Source organism: Fukomys damarensis, unplaced genomic scaffold, assembly GCF_012274545.1.
Source record: "Fukomys damarensis isolate Sample0158 unplaced genomic scaffold, DMR_v1.0_HiC HiC_scaffold_27, whole genome shotgun sequence".
NCBI classification, from domain to species: Eukaryota; Metazoa; Chordata; class Mammalia; order Rodentia; family Bathyergidae; genus Fukomys; species Fukomys damarensis.
Window position 1 is genome coordinate 17,382,521 of NW_022900939.1, and position 21,941 is coordinate 17,404,461.

The 21,941-nt window shown below is 55.7% G+C and overlaps 1 long non-coding RNA gene across 1 annotated transcript; it reads right to left on the reverse strand.

Annotated features, from left to right (window-relative positions):
- Window positions 1-3,459: 3,459 nt before the first annotated feature.
- LOC104870200 lies at window positions 3,460-13,986 on the reverse strand. The gene is made up of 3 exons (XR_782469.1): window positions 13,918-13,986; window positions 13,284-13,388; window positions 3,460-4,040 (listed from the first exon to the last, which is right to left on the reverse strand). It is a non-coding gene; the product is annotated as an uncharacterized LOC104870200 (long non-coding RNA).
- Between the last annotated feature and the right edge of the window lie 7,955 nt (window positions 13,987-21,941).

A 21,941-nucleotide genomic window follows, 5' to 3' on the forward strand; every position in this document is an offset into this window, starting at 1 on the left:
TGCTTGGCTGGCTGTGTGAATGGGTGTGTCTGAGTGTGTGGGTCTGAGTGGGTCTGCATGTCTGCATTTGAATAAGTAGGTCTGGGGGCTGGGGATTTAGCTCAGTGGTTCCACAGCCTACCTTGCAAGCACAAGGACCCGAGTTTGATCCCCAGTACAAAAAAAAAAACGAAGGTCTGGGTGTATCTTAGTGTGTGGGTGTGCCTTAATGTGTTTGTGTGGGCCTGAGAGTGTGTGTGTTTAGGTGTGTGGGGGCATCTGAGTGTGTCTGAGTGTGAGTGTATAGGTCTGAGTGTGTTGGAGTGAGTGGGCCTGGGTGTACTTGGTGTGTTTGGATGTGTCTTGGAGAGAGTGTGTATAGGTGTGGGTGTGCCTGAGTGTGTGGGTGTGTCTGAGTGTGAGTGTATGTCTGAGTCTGAATGGGTCTGGGTATGTGAGTTGAATGCTAAGGAGGGAGGTTGACCTAGAGATTTGGGGAGCAGCGAAAAAGCAGCTGGAGTATTCTGGGGGAACCTGCTCACATACCATACGGGCATGTGACCTCTGGTCCCCCAACCTCTCAGCCTCCAGCCTGTCCCATTGGGTTCTGGAACCCCTTTCGGCAGCACTGTCCCACTGCGTTCTGAATAGGACCCGGCTCTTCCCTTGCTGGTTGGCCTGGAGACAGAGACAAGGCGCTGGGCCCCTGCCCCCACCCTGAGAGCCACGGGTTGGGGGTGGGGTGGGGAGTGGGGGGTGAAGGCCCGGGCAGGCTGCACCCTTCAGTGTTGATTTAGGGGACTGGGAAGGTCAGGAAGTGGGGCAGGAGGAATGGAGTCAACTATATTTTCCTTAGAGAAATAATTCATGAGGCCTGGCATCCTGAGGACCCTCACTCAGGCAGGGGAGGAAGAATCCATCGTTCATGGCTGCCACACCATGGGCTGGAACAGCCCCCACAAGGGCACCAGGCAGCGTGGCCAAGGTCACTCTTCATCATGGCCTGACGTTCATGCCCCGCTCTTCTTCCAGCCTCACCCCAGCCCTCAGCATCTCCCTCATGCCTAGGGGGCCTCCGGATTTTTAGGCAGGGGAGGAGGCGGCTGGGCAGTGGGCTGAGACCTGGCCCCATGCCCATGTGGAAGCAGGACCCCACTTGTGGGTTTGGGGGCATCCTGCAACTTAGAGTGAAGTCTCCTGCAGTGAGACAGCCAGGTAGGGTGCTGTGTGTGGGCCCAGATTGGAGGATATGACCATGGGCAAGAGAGAGGGCATTGAATCAGGATCAGCAAGGCCCCCAGTTCTCCCCTGTGCCCAGGCTGCTGACCCCAAAAAGGTACCAGCTGAGGGCAAAGCCCAGCCCCCAACAAGACACCCATAGTGGAGGATGAGCTGGGTACATTCTTGAGGAAATGACGGGCAGGGGGGTGGGGGGGGGCTGACTGCAGCTTTAGGAACAGTGTTCAGTCCTCTGAGCGAGGGAGTCGCACACAATCCACTTCTGGGTCACCAGGTTAGCAGACACATAATTCCTGATTGCCGTCAGGCTGGCCCAGCATCTGTCCAAGCCGTGCAGGGAACAGCTTGCCCTAGTAACCCGAGGGGTCTCCAAGCTCAGGCAGCTCCCTGGGCAAGGCCAGTGGGGGCTCCTGCTTCTTCAGACCCTCTGGGTCTAGCGCAGGCAGGCGGATAAAGGGGAGAGGCGGGGCTGGGGGCAGGGCTTGCTGGCTGGGGTTTGTTCCAGGATTCTGGCAGGGGGCCCTTGCAGGGAATCTGCTCCCTCTCTGAGGCCTCAGAGGTAAAGCTATAGCCTTTACAGATCCATCTCTTCCCCCATCCAAGGGGCTACAAGGGCCTGCTTCCCTGTGACTCAGTTTTCCCTCCACGGTACAGCTAGGCTATGACAGTCCAGGCTTTGGTCCCAGCAGCCTCACAACACTGCAGTAACTCAAATCCCTAGCACAGGTCCTCTCCCATGTGTGGGGTCTGCTGAACAAGGAGCGTCTGCTGCAGATTGGGGGTTTCGGGGGACCCAGGGCATCAGCCTCATTCCCTGCACACCTGGCAGGACCCTGTCAAACCCCAGCAGTCCACCTGTCCCTGCAGAGACATCCCCCGGCTGATGAGCACCATGGCCACCCTTACCTGGGCATCCACAGATACAGTAGGGATTGGAGAGGGCCTGACCCCAGACAAGGCCCAGATGGGCGGGGGCCCCACCTCCTGCAGCTCCCCAGCACCCCCACCCCTTGCAGGCGTCTGCTGGGAGAAGGGAGAGAGGGTCATGGGGGCAAAGCAAACCAGCAAGCTGAAGCCCCCTTGGACGTGTGGTTGATTTGTTGCTGCGGTGGCCTCTGTTCATTCTGTAAGAGGCAACGTGGGGTCAGGCAGCTCCATGCTACACAGGAAGAGCCGGGCTGTGGGGCTGGGGGCCTCGAGGCTGTGCTGGCTTGGCTCAGCCCCCATTCCTGGCTTGTTTGTGAGTTATGGCTGTAGCAGGCCTGCCTCGGTGGCCCTCAGGGACACCTCCCAGATCCCCAGCAGCTCCAGGTAAGAATCAAGCTGCCAGATACAGCAGAAGCCACTCTAGCCAGTGGCTTCCTGTCGCTGGCTGTGTGGTCCCACCTCCAAGTGGCCGTAGGTAGCCAGACAGGGGCTGCCCAGGGAGAGGCTCTTCTTTTGTGCTGCCCACCCAGCCCAGCCCATCTGGAACCCAAATCACATCGAGGTCATCTGCCTGGGCTGGGGATTCCTGGACACTTCTGGCCGCCATTCCCTCCCAAGCCCAAGGACAGCATTTCCTCCCGCCCTTCCCCAGTTCTTAGTGCAGAGGGGAAGCCAAAGAAATCAGGCCCCTGAAAGGGAGCTCAGGAGTGACCGACCCTCGACTTTCCTGCAGTTCTTAACTGTATCAGCGGAGTACATGGGTAAGTAAGAAAGAATCTCGTGGTACCACCAGAGTACATGGGTAAGAAAGAAAGAATCTCGTGGTACCACGGAAGTCAGGAAGTTGGATCGGCAACAGGAAAACCGCTGTCATCTAGCTGTGCCTCGGCCTCGACCTCGGGTGTCTGGGCCAGTCAAGTGGGTCATCACTGTCCACCCGTGGTAGTTTCTGCCTGCATAGGATGTCTGGGGATATGATGGTCCCCTTCCTCACATAACCTTGGGGACAGAGGAGTTCTGGTCTTGGGACGTTCATATCTGTTTATCAGCAGCTTTATTTAGATGTAGTTCACATGCCATATAATCCACCCACTCAGGGGATATAATTCTATGGCCTTGGTGTGTTGCTAGAGTTGTGTACCTGCCACTATGAGTGATCTGAGAACATATATTGCACCCTAAACAATTCTGTACCCTTTATTTGTGGCTCTCTCTCCCCTCCCCACCCACCCCTGAAATCCCCAACCTATCTCAGTCTCTGAATGTGACAGTTCTGGGGACCTTGCATAATAGAGTCCTACAAGATTTGTTCTTCCATGCCTAGCCTATTTCACTGTCCACAGTGTCCTCCAGCTGCATCCATGAGATGGTGTGTTCAGGAGAGCCTTCCTGTTTATGGCTGAGTAATATTCCCCTATAGTGATGGACCTATTGTATCCATCCATTCATTGATCAGTGGATTCATGAGTAACTTCTGACCTTTCACCCTTGTGACTGGGCACTTTTGTGTGGATGTGTGTTTTCCTACTTCATGGGGGATGATTTCCTCATGGCCCCGATAGATGAGTGTGCCCAGCCCAGGGCTGCTGATGCAGCTTCCCTAGATGCTATCTACAGCACTCCCATTTCTTCTGTAGTCCCAACTTGGGACCCCAGGGTAGCCCCCTACCCACACAACAGCAGGTTTGGGCCTGTTTCTTTCATGACACACATGGGCTCTGGCCCCCTCTTTGCAACCAAAGAACAAAGAATGATGGTCTTTCAGTGTGTTATCCTCTGCCAGTCTGTCAGGCTCTCCACAAGATGTGCTACCCTTTATCCTTGGGCACAGACTGGGGGCAGGCTGGGTTACAACCCTCCAGGCTTCCTCTTGATTTCAGGCTCACTATGGCTCCCTAGGAGAAAAGGAAAAGGTGTCCTCAGGAGCCTTGCTCCTGGTTCTGGGTAGAAGCTGCCCCCAACAAGGCCTTGATTCACAGGACGCCCATGCAGGTCACCAGGCCTTGGAGGCAGCCAGCAAAGGAGTAGGCTTCCCATACTCAGGCCAGCATCCTGCTTAGCATCTGCATCTAACCCCCCTTCCCTATCTGAGATCATCCCCTTCCCCAATCTCCCCAAATCACTTCATTATTTCTTTGTAAGTAGTTTTTTTTCCCTAGTCAAAATAAGCAGCTTTTTCTATTGCTGCCACATCTGGCTTTCATTGGTCCTGGCCTCCGTGGTTGCTGGAGCCCTGATGTGATGACCAATAGGGGGGCCAGTCTTCCCCCACACACACACTCAGCAGGGCTGGGCCAATTTGAAGGGCAGGCCTAACTCTGGCTTCTCAGAGCTGGCGTCTTAGGGGACTCACCCAAGGCTGGACTGACCTCCATTAGTTGCACCCCTGCAGGGGCATTGACCTTTAGAGGTACTTCTGCCCTCAGGTCTGATTGAGTCACCTTACCACTCTCCTCACTGATAGACATACCAGAAAAGATTTAAGAAATTGCCCCAGACCTTCTACACACAATTTACGGAGTCAGGCAAAGGTCTCCATGTGCCTGTCCAGAACAGTGGATGTCCCTGACATCTACAGCTAACATTTCTGCAAGGACCAGGGTCTGCAGGGCAGAACCCACATCACCTCTTCTCTTCTCATCCCTAGGAAGCTCAGAGCTGGCTCCACCAGGTTCCTTCTCTCCAAGACATTTGCACCCTGAAGGATCAGGGACTCAGCTCACCTCACTCAGCCTGCCGGGCTCCCAGATAACAACCCCAAGGCAAGGCCTGGTTTGGAGCCCTTGGTGGGCGGAACTTGGCCCTCCTTTCTCTGACTAGAGTCCAGGCAATGGAAAACCTCCCTCTTCAAGCAGGGGGGCAGCACAGCCCTGCTCTCCAGGTGCCCTGTGAACTCTGCTAGCTTTGGCTACAGGGTTGCACCTCCTCCCCACCCTGGTGCAGGGGGAAAGTGCTGGGTCAGTGTTTCCCCAGGTCCCTTATGAGCAGAGGGTCAGTGCTCAGCCTTTGTGTGTGTTAAGGTTGACTTGAGTGTAAGGGGAGCCCAAGCCTGACATCACCAGGAAATGCTGCCCATGAAAAGTAACAGAGGTGCTCAGGAACCCCAGAGCCGAACACAGACAGTGACTGTGGGGTGAGTGATTGATTGGCTGATGTGCTTCTCCCACTGCACGCCCCACCTCACCTGCATGCGAGAGCAGCTCTTGGGGTATGCATGGTCTGGTGACCCTGGGCTGTCTATCTCCCCATCCCTCTTCTGACTCCCAAACCTACAACCTGGTTCTGACAGGGCTACTCTTGCCAGTTGAACAGTGTCTGGTCAATCCCACAAGTACTGAGGATAGCACAGGGCACCAGGCATGGTTCAGGCTTGCAAGAGTTTGCCCAATGATGGAACCAGCCAGACAGGAGAAACTTGAGAAGATTCAGGATGAGCTACAAAGACCACAGGGGGGCTCAGCCCCCATGTCCCCAGCTGCAGAGCATCCCCTCAAGTGTGCTTTGGAATGGGATTGGACACTCAGAGTGGAGCAAATCCCAAAACTCAATCCTGCTTGCCTTTGCTACAAAAGCCCAGAGCCTGGCCTCCCATACAGGCACTTAGAGCTATAGCCCCCCCTCCCACCGGCCTGGTCTTCCCAGCAGCCCTTTCACCCAGGGCAGAGGTGACACATCCCACTAAATAGAACAATATGCTCCCCTTTTTACCTTCACTTTACGAAGTGTTTGGAATTCCTACAGCCCAAACAGCTGGATGCGCCTTGCCCTGGTTCTCACTGGGACTCTGCTGGCGGCCAGGGCCTTGAATAATTCTTATAAAAACCATGTCAGCCTCAAACTGTGTGATATCTGATTTGTAGCACTCATAAAACCCCATGCTTGCTGCCAGAGAGGGGGAAGGACAGGGAAGACTCACAGAAGTCCCCCCCCCACTTGTGTGCTCGTGCACACGAGTGACTGAGAGGTACCTGGGGGAAAGATCAACCCAAAGAACTGGGTCTCTGCAGCTCCTGTCTCTCTCCATGGCTCTACCCCACTCCCAGTAGGGACAGCTGACCAAAGCCCCTCCACAGGAGTCTCATCTGTTCACAAACACCAGGCCTATGGTGTCTGAACTGATTCACGAATGACAGTCTTGGCCAGAGGGGGCCTAGATGACCTCTACAGTTAGAGGGACTGCAAGAGTGAGTGACTGCCTGGGAGTCCCAGCCCACTGAACCAGCCTGAAGTCCAGATGACAAAGGACTGGCCTGACCAGGGTGCTTGTAAGGTGTGCCCCAGCTCCAAAGTTCCAAGGAGGTACCCAGGCAGAATGGTGGGCTGTTTGTATAAGGGAACCGTAACTCTGTGCCACGGCCTCTGGAACCCCAGGAGCTGAGGCCACAATTTGTGATTCTCTGGACATCTCCAGCCTGCCCCAAGTGACAAGGTGTGAGGGGGAGGGAAGCTACTCAGGGGACCCAATGTCAGGCCTAAGGGTGCCCAGGCTGCCCCACATGGACCACCAGGAATGTCCTCATAATCCCTGAGAGAGCAAGAACCTACCTCAGTACATCTGGTCAGAGGGTTTGGATCATAAACCCCTGCTTTGGCTGTGGGCACCAGGAGGGCCTGCTTGGCAGGGATGGCCATTAAAGCCCAGCTCAAAGGGCCCTGGAAACACATGCTCATTAGGAAGGCTGGTCAGAGCAGCCCAGGCTATGGCACATAAAGGGATCTGCTGCCCACGCACCTTAATGGGGAGAGAAATCCCAAACTCTAGTGGACACACACAGGGCCACAAAATACCTGTGGGGCCTGGGCATGGTAGCGGGCAGCCCCAGGGTCCCACCATCCTGGCTTTCATTGGTCATCCTGCAGTGCTTGAGAGGATGGACAGCAGGATCTTGGGCTCAAGGCACCTGTCTAAGGATGTGGGGAGACATGGGGGCTGCCTGTGGGCTGGGAGATGGCACTTTCTCACAAGCTTCAGAGGCCAGCAGACAACAACTGGCCACAACCCAGACAGGGAAACTCCAGCTGCCTTGGGTGCACATTTGAGCTGTGGGGCTCAAGGTTTAGTTGATACTTTCAAGGGGGTGGGGCATGGTTGTAGGTACAGCCTGGCTGAAAGGGCAAATGTCTTTGTTTTCACTCTGAGATGCTGGACCTGCAACTGTGAGGCCCTTGGTGGTTGCCTGAAATGTGGTGGTAATGCCGGCTGTGGGGCACATAAGGCTGATGGCGGGGGGGGGGGGGCCCCAGGACCTTCCTATGGGTGTTAACAGGGGGATTTGCTCCCAGAATCGCCAACCCCTGATACTTGACTCTTCTTCTTGGCCCCCAAGGGCCGTGACATTGAGTGAGGCCTGGTCTTCCATGCCTAGGCAGGAAGCTTATCACTGTCTATCCCTTTCATGACCATATGTGACAGTGTGGCAAGGCATGGGCACCCAAAGCCCAGTCCTAGAGGAATGCACTGACCTAGGAGCATTGCTGTTCCTGGCCAGAGATAGGAATTTCCTTCGGTTGCCAGCCCAGACCCCAGCCATGGGGTGGTATGGCCAAACCATCCAAATACCAACATAGCCAAAGGGTGTGCCAATTTGAATGATTCTCAGTTCCTGGGACAGCCATGTTTTTGAGGAAGCCCTGTGGCAAGCCCATATCCTGACTCGGACTGGAGCGACTTCCCTACCCTCTCTAGGAGTGATGCAGGTGCTAGAGCATTTGACAGCACCCTGTCCCCTGCTGCACAGCCATTGCCTACTGCAGCTGGTCTCTTGAAAGGATGCGTAATGCAGGGGCTGATGTTGGCTCCACTGCAGTCACTTAATCATGCAGGCTTTGCACTGCTATTGTTTTTCTCTTCACTTAAAGAACCCTGCTGCTATTTGACCCCTTCCTAGAGAGTACTCCCATCCTCAACCTCCAGATGCCTCTGGTAACACAGGGATCATGACTCTAGGATCATAACTTTTCCTTCACAGATGGCTTGACTCACAGCCCCAAGTGAGTGGTTTGTTCACACTGAGGGACAGGGCAGCCATCAGGAGCTCAGTCAAGGCCTAGACTCTGGGGAAGGGGACACTGTGGCTCTGGACAGGCCTGGGCTAGTGCTAGGATGCACATGTGGCCGAGTGTGCTGGGGACAGACATGCTCAGTCCCCCAAGAGCTGGACCATTTGCCCCAGAGTTGCAGGCCTAGATTTGAGTGATCCGCTGAGGCCTCTGCCAGGTCCTAGGACGACCTGGTACGTGACCACCCATCGCCAACCCCTGATACTTGACTCTTCTTCTTGGCCCCCAAGGGCCGTGACATTGAGTGAGGCCTGGTCTTCCATGCCTAGGCAGGAAGCTTATCACTGTCTATCCCTTTCATGACCATATGTGACAGTGTGGCAAGGCATGGGCACCCAAAGCCCAGTCCTAGAGGAATGCACTGACCTAGGAGCATTGCTGTTCCTGGCCAGAGATAGGAATTTCCTTCGGTTGCCAGCCCAGACCCCAGCCATGGGGTGGTATGGCCAAACCATCCAAATACCAACATAGCCAAAGGGTGTGCCAATTTGAATGATTCTCAGTTCCTGGGACAGCCATGTTTTTGAGGAAGCCCTGTGGCAAGCCCATATCCTGACTCGGACTGGAGCGACTTCCCTACCCTCTCTAGGAGTGATGCAGGTGCTAGAGCATTTGACAGCACCCTGTCCCCTGCTGCACAGCCATTGCCTACTGCAGCTGGTCTCTTGAAAGGATGCGTAATGCAGGGGCTGATGTTGGCTCCACTGCAGTCACTTAATCATGCAGGCTTTGCACTGCTATTGTTTTTCTCTTCACTTAAAGAACCCTGCTGCTATTTGACCCCTTCCTAGAGAGTACTCCCATCCTCAACCTCCAGATGCCTCTGGTAACACAGGGATCATGACTCTAGGATCATAACTTTTCCTTCACAGATGGCTTGACTCACAGCCCCAAGTGAGTGGTTTGTTCACACTGAGGGACAGGGCAGCCATCAGGAGCTCAGTCAAGGCCTAGACTCTGGGGAAGGGGACACTGTGGCTCTGGACAGGCCTGGGCTAGTGCTAGGATGCACATGTGGCCGAGTGTGCTGGGGACAGACATGCTCAGTCCCCCAAGAGCTGGACCATTTGCCCCAGAGTTGCAGGCCTAGATTTGAGTGATCCGCTGAGGCCTCTGCCAGGTCCTAGGACGACCTGGTACGTGACCACCCTGAGCTTGGCCCTGTGCCCCCAGGACGAAATAGCCCCAGCTTTGCAAGGTGCCTCCTAAAAATATACCCCAGGCTCTGGCTCTGAAGGAGGCCACTAGGGTCAGGACCAGCTGTCCCTATCTCGGCTGTCCTCGCCTCCCAGAACACACCCTCCTGCCCAGCCCCAGGCCACACCCCAGCTAAATCCTCCTTGGCCCCTTGGCTGGTACATAATGGGAAAACTATGTGTTCTGAGCCTCCTTTGGGGCTTTGGGAGGACATGCCCACTTGTGCTGGGGAAAGGGGAGCCGACAGCTGCCCAAGGAGTGACGAGGGACACCAGGAATGTCCTTTATCTGAAAATATCGAGTGGCTTGCTGATGCTGGGAAGCCAGTGCCGGGAAGCTGGAGCCCCGGACTGCACTGCTGACAGGGAAGTGGCTTTGGAGATGGGCTGCAGTTGCCTACATTTATCAAGATGATCCTGTAGGATGGCAGCTTCTGGCTATCCCAGCCTTGGGCTTTTCCAGGGACTGCTGTCTGGGTCCCTAGACCCCAAAGCCAGGAAAGCTTCAAGCTCCCTGGGGGCCCCTCAGGGAACCACATTTGTCATTCAAATCATTTCTGCCACCTCCAGCTTCCTGGGACTGAGGTGTCTCACCCATAATGCAGTGGAGGGCACTGGGTGGCTGTCTCCACTAGGCCCACCCCCTCCACTGGCACTCACATTTATCTCACAGACTCTTCTCCCCACCTTGGGGTCCACCCGCGAGCACTGAGGGACCAAGCTGCATGGCAACAGAGAGACCAAGGCCTGGGAGGACCACAGGGTATAGTGAGACAGTGCAGGCAGTGGGCACTGGAGGGAAGATCCCCCATGAACTTGCAGGAGCAAAATGGAAATTCAAGGAGGGTCCCTCACCCAGAAGCCTAGACCTGAGAGCTTAGGGAGCAAGGCCCCAAGGAGGGACAAAGTGGCTACATGGGGTCACTGGGGCCAGCTGCAGGCATCCGCCCACTGGGCATGGCCTGGCACACCAGGCCACATGTTTGCCCACAGGGCTCATGGAATGTTCTTGGTGGGCCAGTATTGTCGAGAGAGTCCTAAGAGGGTGCTAGGAGCTTAACAGTTGGCATGGTGCCCCCAGTGCACTTAGCCACCTCTAAGGTATGACCTGTGTCATCCCCACAGCAATGCCAGGGTGGGGCAAATAAACAAGGGGCAACAGTGGTCCTCTGCCTCCTGATCAACCTTTTGAAGGGGTAAGACAGCAAGGAGAGACATGGCCAAGTTTGTGAGAGGCTCATGGCTGTAGCCCTGCCCTTCTTCCCAAGCCAGGATGTTGTGAGAGGGTACAGGGAAGTTGGGATTTCAGTGAGTGTGACCAGGTTCCCAGGCCAGGGTCAGGGTGCCCTAGAACCTTAGAGTCTGTGGAAAACTGTGTGGGCTCTTCCTGACTTGAGTTCTGGGGCTTCAGGGCCATGAGTGCATGGGACAAGTGACCTTGACTCCTGGGAGATCTCAATACCCGTCCATTAAACAGGAGAGCACATCTCTGGGGACACGAAGGTCTTGGCCATTCAGGAGTGCTGGGTGGAATCAACAGGTGGGTCTCCAAGGAGGTGGCCCAGCACCACCAGATGCCTGACGGGGGCAGTAGAGGAGCACAGTTCCCCATGCCTCGGGCTATATTGGAACAGGGGCCTTCTGCCCCCAAACCAGGCCAGTTATCTGCTTGAGGCCCTTTCCCACCACCAGGCCCCCTGGAAGGTAGGAACGTGGGCCCAGAAGTGCAGTTTTGGTGTGCACTCCTAAGGCCTCCAGGGCTTCTCCAGTGGAGGACTGATGGGAACCACCTGGGGAAGTTTAGTTTCCCTCAAGGGTGGTGAAACTAAGGCTGCAATTGAGTGAAGCCCTCTTTCTCCCTTCCTGGTGGTTGGTGCCAGGGACAGGGCAGGCAGTTCATAGTTTCCAGCTTCCACACTGAGGTCTCAGAGGACGATGCCTGTGCACCCTGGGCCAAATTGGGGGAGGGGATGGTATGGGCACAGTGTCCCCAAGTTTCAACCAAGGGTGGCGCTGCTAACCAGGAGGCAGTCAGCAGTTGAATGGAAGGGTTGTGTGCGGTGATGGCCGAGCTGGACTTCCTGGCTTAGCTGTTCGAAATCTGAGCTCTCCTTAAACTAAGCAGGTTAGGAGATCGTGGTGTCACTGGGAAACCTGAGTCTCTGCCGCAGTGGCAGTAGTAGCCATGTCCATCCCAAAGAAGGAGGGCCCAGTCACACTGAAGGGCAGACAAGCATCCCGTGTGGCAGGCTGGTCTTCCACTGGCCCTCCAGCCCTGCAGGATCAGCCTCTCCCCCACACCCAGCCTGGCCTCCGCACCTGCTTTCTAAGTTAGAAGGATACAGTTCGCCCTCCTCCAGGGGCTGTGTCTTATCTCTGGGAAAGAGATTACAGAGTTTCTGACATTAAATTTTCATGCTGAAGTTTTCAGCATGTAGTTTGAAAAGTATTTTTTCTAAATAACACCTGGAGAGGAGGGATACAGGAAGGCTATTCAACACAAAAAACCTCCAGATCTCCCTCCCCACAGGGCTGCAAGGGTCTCCTACCCTCCCCCAGTGTGAGTTACCTATTCCAGCTACAAGAGCCTCCTTCGACTGCTACCCTAAGTTCTACCCTCCACCCCAGCCCGTGTTTTGGTGGGTGTTGTGACCCAGGGTTGGTCCTGGGCTGTAACAGGTCTCATTCACAGGCTTCTTCTCTGGTTCTTTGCTTTTAGATTCTTTGCTTCCGGCAAAACAGCTTATACTTTCTGGGGCTGGGTGTGGCCAGCTGGTCTTACCACCTCCCAACCCAGGAGAGGTGAGCCCTTTGGCCTGGGAACGTCTCTAAGCCTGAGGTGGTCCTGATGTCTGGGTCCTGTGTCCTTCCAAGGGAAGCTGTAATGGAGGGGGTCTGCTATTTGTATCTTGGGTAATGAAGGGGCCACTTGGAAAATCTCGTCTCTAGCTTGTCTGTTGGGTCATTGTGACTTGGGGATTTCCAAACATTGGGGCCATGAGAGGTCACCTTGCTGACCCTGGCCTGCCTCATTATGTCACAGCCAGATTGTGGTGGCATCTGATGGGATCCAGAAGCCCAGGCTGGGAGCGGGTAGGGGCCGGAATGTGGGGGCAGGGCTCAGTTCAGCTTGGTTAGGTTTTGAGAGTCCTGGGGCAAAATGGCCTCCATTGTTCCTCCTGTCCCTGAGCAAGGCACCCACAAGTGCACCAGTCCCTGTCCCAGGCAACCCAGGTCCAGCCCGTAAGGGTCCAGTCAGCTTCCAAAGGCCCCCTGCCCCCTCACTCCCCACTGCTGCAGGTGAGCTCAGTTTCAGTGGCACTGCCTCAGCCCTGGTCCCCAAGGCCAATGCCCCCTCCCACCCAGCTCCTCTACACCTTCCAGCCAGGAAGCCCTACTGTGCCCCTCTTTGTAGCTCCTCGGGCCCCGCATTGCCATCAGTGTCACTTCAGATGCCTAGCCCTTGCTAAGCTCCTTGTTTCCTTTGGTGTCCAGCCCTGCAGGGAGGCTTCCTTCCTCTTCCCCATGTCACACTCTCCTTGGAGATTATTTGCTTTAGATCTAAGCCCCCAGCATGGGACCTCCCAGGTTTCCGATGGTACACACGCATGAGGTGCAGACAGACTACAGGAGTAAGGTCCAGACCCAACTCTGCCCAGCCCCAAACTAGTAGGACCATGCCACAGCCCAGCTGCCTCTGGCCCTACTTCCCTTCCCAAACCCACTTTTCTCTCTTAGGGTTCCCAGGAAACCTCCATGTCCAGTTCAGCTGTCCCTCACCTTGTGGATCCTGGTCATTGCCCAGCATAAATTCTCCTGTGACCCCCCCGTGGAAGACAGGCCAAGCCAGGGAGGACAGCCAAGGGCACAACCATGACTCACCTGCCACGCATCCCCTCCTGATTCTGGCAGCTTTTTGCCTCCTCAGGGCCTCCGTCCCTGCCAGGGTTGATGGGCAAAGGCACCGTCTTGTGTGACCTCGTCTTCCTGGGAGGAATGAGGCCAGCAGGAGCTAGTTGCCTCCAAAATCAAGCCTTCCTCCATCAGGAAGAACTGGGGGTGTTCTCTGGGCCCAGAAAGGGGCTAGGCTGGGTGAACTTCCCCTCCTGCTCGCAAGGAAGATATGTGCCATCCAGGGACTGGAAGGCAGAGGTGGGAAGGTAACCAAGTAACCAGGCAGGGCATCCGAGGATGTTTAACCTCCTCCCTGGGTGAGGGCCAGCAGCCTGGCCAAGTGTCCAGGCCTGGCCCGTCCCCAGGTGCCCTGGAAATGGTAGATGGGTTGGCAGAGTTCAAGGCTGAGCAATGCACAGTGTGCCATGCTCTGTCCTGCCCTTCTGAGCTTGGCTTTGCCCTGGGCTTAGCAGGTCAATACTTTCTGCAACCCACCTCCCACAGCTGTTAAAGGCCACTCAGTGGGGTGCCCAGCACAGCCATGTCTGTCCCCCTTACCTTTCCTCACCCTCCTTGCTAGACCTCCTGCCTCTTGCCCTTGTCTTCCCCACACAGATCTTACCTCTGCCCCCACACTCCAGAAGGCCTAGTGGGGAGTAAGATGGCTGGAACGCCGTCTTTTCCTGGAGCAGCTCCCATGGCTTCTTCTAGTCAGGGCAGACAGCCAGGGGAGCAAGGTACACTGGCTGCCTGAAGCCCCATGGTGGCCCCAGGGGAGGGATCCGGAGGACTGTCCAGCAGGATCCTTTGGTATGGGAGTCTCTTGTTCGAGTAAGATGTTGGTGGTCCTGGTATGGTTGTTGTGTTGGTTTTGGGTTCCATATTCTCCTACACCATGGCACCAAAAAATTTCCACAGGTTGGCTATAAGCCCAAAGTCCGTCTTTAGGGCACAATGGAGACCCATCAGTCACACTGTGGAGAGGTGCAGTGCTGGTTGGAGTTGGGCACTGAAGGAAGCCATGTGCTGGCCCTGCCTAGCTCCAGAGCAAGCTGTTTCTCAGGCTCTAGCAGATGGGCTACTCGTAGATATGGCTCTTACTTCAGCCTTCCCCATAGCAAGATACCCCGCTCCCCTGTCCTCTATGCCTACCCCTCAAGAAAGTCCCCAATTCCCCTGGGCTTAATCTCCCCTTCTGACCCTCTTAGTGTTATGTAAGGAGGGTAAGAAAGATCTGACAATAGTAGAGAGCAGGCTGTTCAGTAGATGGGCCCAGTAGGTTAGAACTCTTGGGGAAGATGGAGGGCTTGGTGGGGACAAAGTGGAAATTTAGAGAAAAAGAAGGGGACGGAGAGAAAGCAAAGGCAGGGCCAAATTCTGAGAGGAAGAGGGAGGCTCAGAGGAAACAGGACCACCTCTGGAGTCACCACAGCCCAAGACCCTCAAATTCCAGGCCAGGAAGGCATCCAGGTGGAGGAAAGGGACAGCTTTTGGGGAGATGACCTTCTTTCCGGGAGAATAAAGAAGAGAGTGAATCAGCAGGACACAGAGAAGAGAGTCCAAAAGTTGAGAGGCTAGAAAGGGAGACTCAGCTACCCTGCAGCCAAACAAGAGCGTCCTTCCCAACCAGAGCTAGCCAGGCGGGTGTCACCCAATAAGGCTGTGTGTTCCATGGACAGACAAAGATTCCCTGTAGCATCAGACACAAACAAGCAGTTTCTGAGAGAAAAGACATGGTTCTGTGTCTTGGAGGTGATAGGAGGGTTGTGGTATGCTGGTATATGGGGAGTGTAGATAGGAGCTCCTACACTAGGAGTCTCACTCTGGACGCTGGTAGCATGTCTAGATGACTTGGGGGAATGAGGAGGGAGAAGGGGTTGTGGGAAGTAGACCAAGCAGCACCCTCCAACGCCAGCCATAGCCGGGCTCTGGGGCGGTCAAAGTCCAGGGCCAGAAATTGGGGATCTGATGCAAGCCCTGGTCATGAAGGGGTCTGGGGTCATAGGGCTGGTTAAGAAATGTGGAAAGGGTTGGGGAACCCAGCTAGGTCCCTCACCATTGCCACGTTTTGGGACTTACCATGGAACTCTGTGGCTCCCAGACCTTCAGGGTGAGGAAGTAAGACCCATCCGACCTGTTCTCCATTCCACTGACTGGGCTCACATTTCTCTCTCTAGGTCCATTTCCCTCATGAATGGGGTACTGGCCACAGCACTCATCTCCACTGGGTGTGGGTGGATAGTGTCTGGAGAAAGCCCCAGAAAAATGCAAAATGTTGAGGTTGATCTAGGCTGAGAACAAGGATCAGATTCCTGGCTGAGTTTCCATGGAGCCTTCAGTTCCCTGGACTAATTGTTTGGGGCGGAGGATTAGGATGAGAGGTACAGGGCTCTTTCCTGATGTGGTTGGTCTCTTTATCCCAAAGGCCAATTAGCCTTCCAAGCAGAGCCATGGTGGTAGCTTTCTTGTCCCCTGAACCAGGTGAGTATATCTGTTCAGAGATACACCCTCTGTGATCAGCCCGAGGGAGGACTGCTTGCTCCCCATCCCCTGCAAGCCAGGAGGGGAGGAAGCAGGCTGGAGTTCGGTGGGTCTAGGGACCCTTCCTGATGGGTAGGGTGTGCCGCTCCATAGACCACAGAAGGACTTCCACTGCCACATCTGGCTGGGGTCTGGCAGGGAAGGCAGCCATTTCCAGGTGGGGCTGCCAATACCTGCAGACCATAGAGCTGGACCTGGAGCCATGTCCTGTGTGGTTGTCACAGGACAGGCCTCACCCCCACCGGGTGCTCAGCCATAGGCAGCCCCCTATGGAGTCCTCAGACTCCCAAATGGGCCCTCACCTGGTCTTCCAGTGCTGGGCTCAACCTGGTGGCTCTTCAAGGACTTGCTGTCTTCAAGCCCCAGAGCTCCAGCCTGTGTGTCTTGGAACTGACCTGTGCTGAACTCCACGGCTAAGATGCAATGGTGGCCGTGCTGGGCTCCAGCCCACGGTGGTCTCCGGGTTGGTGGTGAGGGATCAGGGGAGAGGCTGCGTTTGAAAGATGTCCTCCCAGCTGGCCTGTAGGCTTCTTCAGCCATGGACATGGCTGCATGCCGGTCTCCATCATGGGCCCATACTTGACCGTCTCACCAAGACCCAGGGACCTGCAGTGGCTGCTCCTCCACTGGCCGGCTGGGAAAAGGCCACGATGCAAGGCACAGAGCAGGACGGCCAGGGATTGGTCACTGCCTGAATGTCCCCGGACGGATGCCCGTGTGCCCTTGGGCAGCTTTCCCCTCAGACAGGCTGTCCAGGCCGGGGAAACCCTAAGCCAAAGGGATTAAGAAGAAAGGCACAATCAACTGCTCCCTTGACCGTGCTAATTTGCGCTTCATTTAATGCATATTCCCTCAGTGGGTCAAAACGGCGCTGATGACGCCGAGGTCCGGATGTGTCCCTTAGCTCTGGTCAGCCTCTCTCACATACTGGGCCCCTCCCGCCCCACGCCTCTGCTTCTCCCCTCGCAGCCATCTTGCTCATTCCTGTGGCTGCACAGGAATGAACAGAGAACCTCCTCTGGGTTCCTGGGTACGCTGAGGGGTGCAGGGACCGTCAGCTCAGGCATCAAAGCTGGTCTCAAGAGAACCTCAGGCTTGGGTCAGGATCTCAAGGCCCTGCCTGGCCATCTGCTCCCAACCCTGGGACCTGAGAGTCGCTCCCAACCTCTGCTCAGTGGGAAGTGGGAGCTATGCACTGGGACCACACAGGGACTGACCTGAGAGCAGAATGCAAGCTTCATACACAGGCCTATTGCTCTCTTGGACACTGAGAAGAGTGCTAGGATGCCTTGAAGAGTCCCAGTTCCATGGCCTGCCCATTGGCAGGGCTGGAGACCCCTCAGCACTGTCCTAGCTCTGTCCTGGGCTGGAGGCCTCCTGGGACTGTGCCAGGCAGGTGGATGGAGTAGAGTCAGGGTCCTTCCCAGTTGGGCTGGGGAAAGACGTTCTACCTCCTCCCACCAGTCACAAACTGGCGCTGATGGTGGCCTTAACCGTGAACATTCCAGATTACCTTCAGGAAGAACAGAGAGACCCCAGGTGACAGGGAAGGAACAGGGTCAGACCTCCCACCCCTTCCAAGCACCAAATTTCATTTGGCTTACCTAGCACACATAGTCCCTTGGCTCGTTCTGTGGGGGCTGAGCCTGCCGCGACAGCCCTCCGGGTGCACTTCCCGGTCCTCTGACCAAAGCCTCCACAGTACCAGCTTGGAGAGGGGGTGGGGCTCCCCTGGCCTGGAGGCTGCCATTATTTCTCCTCTCTCCCCGAACTCTCAGACTGGACCACTTAAGAATAATGAGGTCCAGGTGGTCCCACGTGAGCCTCGATCCTCACTGGCTGCAAGGCCAAGCCTTCTGCCTGTCCCACCTCCTGCTGGAGCAGCTAATGACAACCAGAGTCTGGAAGGTGCAACTCCTTGCTGCTGTCAGACTGTGCAGGACCCCTGGTCACAGGTGGTCACAGGGCAGGGGCCAGTTAGGCTGACAGGTCTACACTGCTGCCCCACCCTAGGGGTCCACTTCTGTTGGACCCAGACCTCTGCCCTACCCCTCAGGGGCCTGGGTTCAGCACCCTGCTGCCAGGGATTGTGTGTGTGTGTGTGTGTGTGTGTGTGTGTGTGTGTGTGACCTTAAAGAGATCAGACATTTCTATTCCTTGGCTGCCTACCTTGCCAGCACACTGAGCTGTCTCTACCCTCTATCTACCCAAGGGAAAGAGAACAAGTGGCTTGTGCTGCCAATGAGCATTGGCTGGGGAAAGATGGGAGCACTCCGGAAGAGGATGGCACTGACTTGCTAATGCCACCAAGCTGTGTGCTTAGACACGTCACAGTAGCTAAACCTGAACTGCCTGGACTTTTACCACAGTAAAACAAAAGGTCCATGGCACTACTGAACTCCAGGAGTTCACAGAGCATATGCTGTCATGGGGCCAGGATAGTGGGTCTTGCTCATTATGCAGGACAGTGTCCCTCTGTCCAGCCCTGTAGTGGTCAGGGCATCCAGGAATCACTGTTGTCTCACCTCCTTCCAGGAGTCAGGTCTCCTCTCCTCTTTTTTCTGATCCTGTAGTATCCTGGTCCTGGCCTCCAGCCTCCCAGGCTTTGGTCCTTTGGGTGAAGGAGGCTGCCCAGCCTCAGCCCAGACCAGCTGTGACCACCACAGTAAGACAAGGAGACACATGCTATGCAAAAGCCACATGTCCCTGAGCACATATGGGCTATAGCCCCAATGAGGGGCTCTGCCTACAGCACTTCCCAGAGGCACCAATGCCTCTCTAAACAAACCTTGCTTTCTTTCATTGTCCACCCACTCTGCCCAGGTACAGTGACCTGCATTGCCTTGTCTAGAGATGGCAAATTCAAAAAGGCCAGGAGAGGGATCATGGAGAGAGGGTAGTGATAAATAACGTTTTAGTAAACCCAGTGGCCAGGCTAAAGTGAACCTTGACTACATTGCTTGGGGTCTCATTCCAAGCAGAGGAAAGAATTCTACTGGTATCATGAATAGAAGATGAGGTAGAAACAAAAAGGAATAACAGAGTGACATGTCTCAGCCTGGGGAGTGCAGGCAGGTTGGGGGCTGATCTGGCTCCAGGGGAGCAGGCCTCAGTGGGAGGCTGGGGCTCTAGGCTGGCGGGCACCAGGTGGTGGGAGGAACAAAGGGCTAGCGCCTGAAGACCTGCCGATAATCACACTGCCTGCAGAAGGGTGGCCCTGGCCCCGCAGCCTGTGGGCCTTGAGTATTTCCACATCCAGTGATAAGGCATTGGTTACACAATTACAGGCTGATTGGGACCAGGGGGCCGACGCCAGTCGCCCTGGAGTCCAAGGGAGGCCGGGGTCCAGGGTCTTGTCTTGTTGCTCCCTCACCTGATACCATCAGCAAACTTGTCCTGTCCATGCAGGACTGGTCACTATGTGGCTACACCAGTTCCTGCTTTTGTCTTCTCACTAAGCCTGGAGCTTATCCTCCCCTAGGCCCCTTGGACTGGACACATAGAGGTGGGTGTGGGGGTTGGGAATCAAACCACCTCCAGAGCCTCCCTATACCCATCTGGCCCACACTTCCCACTTGTCTGGGGCTGACCACTGACCCTACCTACCAGCCATAACCTGGCAAATAGCCCACACTTTGCCCTTCCAGGAGGTAGTGGTGCTCTGTGGGACATGCTGGGGTGCCTAGGTAGGTTCCTGAAGGTTCTTTGGGGTCAGCCTGGCCCTGTCCTAGTGACCTAATGAGCAATAATTCAGGCCAAATACAGGTACTCATGCTTGGAGCCAGGTAACTTCAGCATGGGCAGATGGACATTCTTGGCAGAGCCAGTAGCCAGCGGGACACAAGTGTCCCCAGCTGGGACTCCCATCTGCTTCTTTCCAGGGCTACTCAGAGGACTAAAATCCAGTCATGGAGCGGAACAGGGCCACTGGCAGGAGGGGCCTCTGGGTAGCTTTCCCTTGCAGCTTTCCCACGATTCCCCCGTAATCGGGGCTCTTCTCCCAGCACCCCACACTCCACAGCTGCCCGGGCACAGCCAGCTGCTCTTCACCTGCCCCACTGGGCATGTCCCTGCCTAGTGATGGAGCCTTTTCCCATGGCCTGGATGGGGCTGGGGGGTAATGGGGAGGATGAGGAATTTGAGGAGGAAACAGCAGCGGCCTGAGAATTTGGAAAATGTGTGCAACAGCCTGGGCTCTTGGGAAGAAGCCGGCAGGAGGATTAGGGGAAGTGGAGGATGATGGTATGGTCCTGGGTGGGCTATGACTGATGGACCAGCCAGGTCTCCAGCACAAGAAGAGAGCCCATCCATGCAGGCTGGCAGCTGCCCCCATCAGTCAGACTGCCTTCCCTCCTTCCAGCCTCTAATCAAAGACCTTGGACCCCACAGCTGCAGGTGGGAGCTAGATTCTAGTCCTACAGCCCACCGCACCTTGCAGCTGACCTGAGATAATGTCCTCTTGCCAGGCCTCTCTCGTATCCTTGTTTGCAAAATGAGGTTCTAGAGCTGGGGTGGCAGTGGGGTCCTCTGAAGTCCAAGTGTTTGAACCTGCTCTGTGCTCCTTGCTGGCCCAACTTGGCTGCCCCCAGTCTCTCTGGCTTGAGCCTGACTCTTTCTAAGAAGAGGGTTGGGAGCAAGGGTAGGGGGTGTTGGGGGCCCCTCTCTGGGGAAAGGGCTGCAGCTTGGTGGGTCTTACCCCTGGGAACCCTCTGGAATAGCAGCTGTCCCTGCCCTCGAGCTGGCTGACAGGTCTGCCCTGGCCCCTGGGCTAAGCCCGCCATGGTTTATTACAGTGGATATTCACACCAAGGAGATGAGCCGAGAAGCCAAGCAGCTGCTCAGAGGGGCCGAGGGGCTCAGGCGCCTCCCTTGTCCCGTACACTGCCTCCTCTGCCCTGTTGCCTGTGCGGTGTGTGGCTTTACCCTGCTTGGCTAGACTTGCTCCCCTGCCCTTCATGCAGAGAGCTTCATGCCCTTCATGCTCCCTCCCACCCTTTTCTATCCCCTCCACAATGACCAAGCAAGTCCCCTGAGCTCTGCTGATGTTTTGTTCCTTGGGTAACTTGAGTCATCTCCTGTTAGCACAGTTTCCCCACTAAATGCTCTGATTAAAGTGATGAGATTACACCTGTCCGGTCCACCCCTCTCAGCTCCAGGGCAATTGGCAATATCAAGGAGGCCAAAGTGCTCTGCTTCAAAGGGACAGGAGAGCTCAGGGCTCCAAATACCTCAGGAAGCAGGACACTGTGGTGTCTCTCTGTCAAAGGGACCAACCTAAACTGGGACCAAATGGCAGATCCAGAGGTGGTTCTGGGCCAGGAAAGCCACAAAGCTAGGTGGAGGTGGGTGGAGGGGCCAGGACCCTTGGCCCTGCGTTTGCTCAGCTAACTTTGTAGTCGAGACACTGTATGCACAGCGTATGTGGAATGAGGCCTGGACGATAAGGATTACTGGGTCATTGACTCCTGTGGCCCTTCTCAGCCTCAGCCCCCTCCCCACTCCAGTCCTAGCCTCCTGTCCTCTCTAGGCCATCATCATTCTCTCTTCTGGAACCTTCTAAGGTACCTGGGAAGTGCAATAATGCCCTTGCTTCCCTCCATATAGGAGCTCTCTGCACCCATTGGGCAGAGGTGAGGGGTCAGGGCTGGTTTTGTTTTTTTCAGGGGAATCCACAATGTGGTTTTCCTCTTCCATGTCCTGAGTGGGACCATGCAGCTCCCCAGAGATGCCAGTTCCATAGAGGCTACGTTTGCCTGTCTACCCACAGCCCTCTGACTACTGTGTCCAGACATAGGGCAGGGAGGACCCTCACATACTGGCCTCTCCTGCAGGCTACAGGGAGCCACAGCATGAGCAGCACCCAGGCTGGTAGATCCCAAGTCCAGCTCCGGCATCTGCTCTCTGTAGGACATGGTGTGTGTGGGGGTGTCCTGAAGGCTTACCTACCCCCAAGCTAACTTCCCGAGGCTCCCCCGCCCACCTCATCCCCTCAGAGCAGCAATAGCATAATTGTGGGAAATGTAAGCCACATGCTTGGTCCCATTTACACTTAATTCAATACAAGGAGCATCCAGGGCCTTTGATGTCCAGAGCTGGGCCTTTAGT